Genomic DNA, 3,860 nt, shown 5'->3' on the forward strand with positions numbered 1-3,860 from the left:
AGATCTTTCTCGCAAGCGGGAAATCAGACACGCTTTTTTTTTTTTTTTTCCTTCAGTGCCAGAAATTAAGTCTGGCTCTGGTTTACAGTTCCTTTTAAGAAAATCTGTTTATCAGGATGGCAGCCAGTTTGTCAGAATGAAGGGGAGGTTTCTGAACAAGAGTTTGCATATTTCTGAACGTGATTTTTATCTCCTTATAAGGATAGGGCTGAATTAAAGCACGTTTACATCACAGAAAAACACCCGTACCACAGGTGCATTACAAGGGCATGCTTACCTTTTGCAACTGTACTGTGTTGCCTTTGCCTGGAAGACAAGTCCCAAGGGGAAAGTGACTGAGGGCATGTCACCTCAATCATACAGAGACATGGCAAGAGAAAGTTGTGTTTTGTCTCGGATGCTGAGACCAAGTGTGTTCAAACAAGTAAAGGAGTGTGGATCTTCCAAAATATCTTGCTGATAAAGATCCGATTTATCTAACCCTTGGAAAGGAGAGGAAATTAAATATATGTATGGGACTTGAGATAAAGAACCCTGAAGGAATCAGAAAACCTAGTTTTTGGTCTTATCTGCCTCATGGGAGCCTCACTGTCATGTCTGCATGTTGCTAATATGGCCTTTTACACCACGTTTTATTATTTTTATGATGATGCTTGCTAATTGGACCAAAGAGAGCCTTTATTCTGACACCACATTTTCAGTAAGCATATTCCAATCACAGGTTGGAAGAGAAAAATCATACAATTTTAGAATCATACAATTTTAGTTATGAGCACCATAACTACAAGCTGTAAAAATAGAACGGACTTCAGAAATCATCTAGTCTCCTAGCTTCATCCTACATATGGTGAAACTAAGACCCAGAGATGCAAAGGGATTTGTCCAAGTGGCAAAGGCAGAAAATACTCAAAGCAGCATCCTAGCTTTGTTATTGCCATTTTCAGCAGTGTCCATGGAGGACCTCTCCTACTGACCCTGTGTCATACTTTTAAGAGTTCAGGAATTTAATGTAGGCCCAGGTGTATAGGGGTACTTGGAGAAGGAAGCAAACTTCAAGGCAGAATATTAGTAGTCTTCCATCATAGTTCATTCATCAAATATTTACTGAGTGCTTTATTGCATGCAAAGCACTGTGCTAGGCATTGAGGGGACTAGAAGGTATTAGGGCCCAAGGAATTCATCCATTCAATACATATTGAATACTTAAAAAAAATTTAATGTTTATTTTTGAAGGTGTATGCGCATGCATGCGAGTGGGGGAGAGGCAGAGAGAGTGGGGGACAGGACCCAATACAGGGCTCGAACTCATGAACCTTGATATCATGTCTTGAGCCAAAGTCAGATGCCGAACCGACTGAGCCACCCAGGTGCCCCAATTGAATACTTTTAATACTGTCCTGGGCACTGAGAATATGGCAGTAAGCAATCAAAAATCCCTGCTCTTGGGGTTCCTGGGTGGTTCAGTTGGTTAAGTGTCTGACTTCAGCTCAGGTCATGATCTCATGGTTCATGGGTTCGAGCCCCACATCGAGCTCTGTGATGACAGCTCAGAACCTGGAGCCTGCTTCGGATTCTGTGTCTCCTTCTCTCTCTGCTCCTCCCCTGCTCATCCTCTGACTCTCTTTCAAAAATAAATAAACATTAAAAACTTTTTAAATAAATCCTGCTTTCATGGAGCTTACGTTCTTGAACAATAAATGTGTAAATAAAGACAATGCATAATATGTCAAATGGTGATAAGTGCTGTATAGGAAAATCAGGCAAGGAAGTGGGATAATGTGCCAGGATGGTGGTAAGGGAGAGGGAGAGTATAATTTTAAGTGGGATAGTCAGAGAAGGCCTATCTGGGAAGATAACATTTGAAGCAAAACCTGAAGGGGATAAAGGAATGAGCCATGTTGATATCTGGGACAAGCTGAGTGAAAAGCAGGTGCAAGGACCCCAAGGCAGGAGAGTGTCTAACTTGTTTGTGGAATAGTAAAATGGTTGGTGTGTCTGGTGCAAGGTGACTGTTGGGTCGGTGGGAGTGGGGCACACCTGTAAGAGAAAATATGGAAAATAAGGCCTGTGAGATAAGGGCGATTAGTGAGGGGCTGCTGATCATGGACCTTGTAGGAACTTGTAGGCCATTTTAAAGATTTCTGCATTTACTGAGTAAGGTGTTTTTGTTTTTGTTTTGTGTGTGTGTGTGTGTGTGTGTGTGTGTGTATGTGTGTTTTGACATGATCTGACTTCCCCTTTAAAAGGATCACCCCAGGGGCGCCTGGGTGGCTCAGATGGTTAAACATCTGACCCTTGGTTTCAGATCAGGTCATGATCTCATGGTTTCGTGAGTTCGAGCCCTGCACTGGGCTCTGTACTGGCAGCATGGAGCCTGCTTGGGATTCTCTGTCTCCCTTTCTCTCTGCCTCTCTCCTGCTCATGCTACCTCTGTCTTTTGAAAAATAAATGAATAAAAACTTTAAATAAATAAATAAATCAATAAATCACCTTAGCTGAGAATAGAGTGTAGGGAGAAAGATAGGAAGCAGGGAAACCAACAAGGGGTTGGTTTCTTAGTAGAGAAAATGAGACATTTATATAAATAACTATAAGCCACAGTACAATTTAATACACTACCATAGAGAAGCCTCTGCTGTGGCTTAGGGGTACTTAAGGGGTGCCTAAAATGCAGTGGTTCAAATAAGAAGGATAACTTCTCTCTTACATCACATGCTGGCCACTCTAGGCCAGTGGGAGAGTTATGCTCCATGCAAGGTCATAAGCACATCCACATTCCAGCTCATGTGAAGGAATAAAGAGGTCCAGGGAAGGGATTTCCTTTTAAGCAAGTCAGTTGGAATTTGTCCTTTTCACTTTCTGTCATATCCTTTTGACAAGAGCTTTGTCACATGGCAAGAGCTTAGTTGCAAGTCACACCTAACTGCAAGAAAGACTAGGAAATATCTTGTTAGGTGGCTTTGCACCTAGGCAGAAGAGGAAAATGGATTTTGGAGGTATAACTAGACATCAGCCATAAGATCCAAACAAAGTGATACGTGGACTCAGTGGTAAACGGTATCACTGCTGCATGGTGGAAGTACATGAGTTAGGCTGAGGAATGGGGAGGGTTTTGGGAAGAGGCTCTCCAGGCTTGAAGCACAAGTGAGGAAGCAGAGAAAGGTTTTAAGGAAAGGGAAGTAGGGGCATGTGGGTGGCTCAGTCGGTTGAGCATCGACTCTGGCTCAGGTCATGATCTCATGGTTCATGAGTTTGAGCCCCACATCAGGCTGCTCTGATGGCTGTGGAGCCTGCTTGGGATTCCCTGTCACCTTCGCTCTCTGCCCCTCCCCTGCTTGTTGAGACTTTATTGTTGAGGTACTATATTGAGACTTTATTCTGCAAGTGATGGGGGAGCTATCTTTCGGGATTAAGGGAATGACATGATCATAATTGTACTTTAAGTAAATTTATCTGTATAGGATGAATAATAGGGAAGAGATTGGAGGCAGGCAAAGGAGGTTGGGAGGGTAAGTTAGGAATGTCCTCAATTGGGCCACTAGTTATAGGGTTTAACAAGAGGGTTGGGAGAAACGTTGTGAATCTCAACCTTTTGGAGATCACGGGCCCCTTCAAGAATTTTATGAACACTAGGGATCCTCTCTCCAGATAAAAGACCATAACTCTGGACCCATTAGATTAAAGCTCAAACACCCTCCTCACCGAAAGAGCCCCCTCCCTCTCCCACCCTGTAGGGCAGGTCTGGTTTTGCCTCCTTCTGAGACCCCTAGCCATTATAGGAGAATCTAAATTCATCCATATGTTTGCTCAGTCATTTCTTCTACAGGCATTTTTCTTGTGCAGCAACTATGGGCAAACTA

Source organism: Panthera onca, chromosome X (assembly GCF_046562875.1).
Source record: "Panthera onca isolate mPanOnc1 chromosome X, mPanOnc1 haplotype 2, whole genome shotgun sequence".
NCBI classification, from domain to species: Eukaryota; Metazoa; Chordata; class Mammalia; order Carnivora; family Felidae; genus Panthera; species Panthera onca.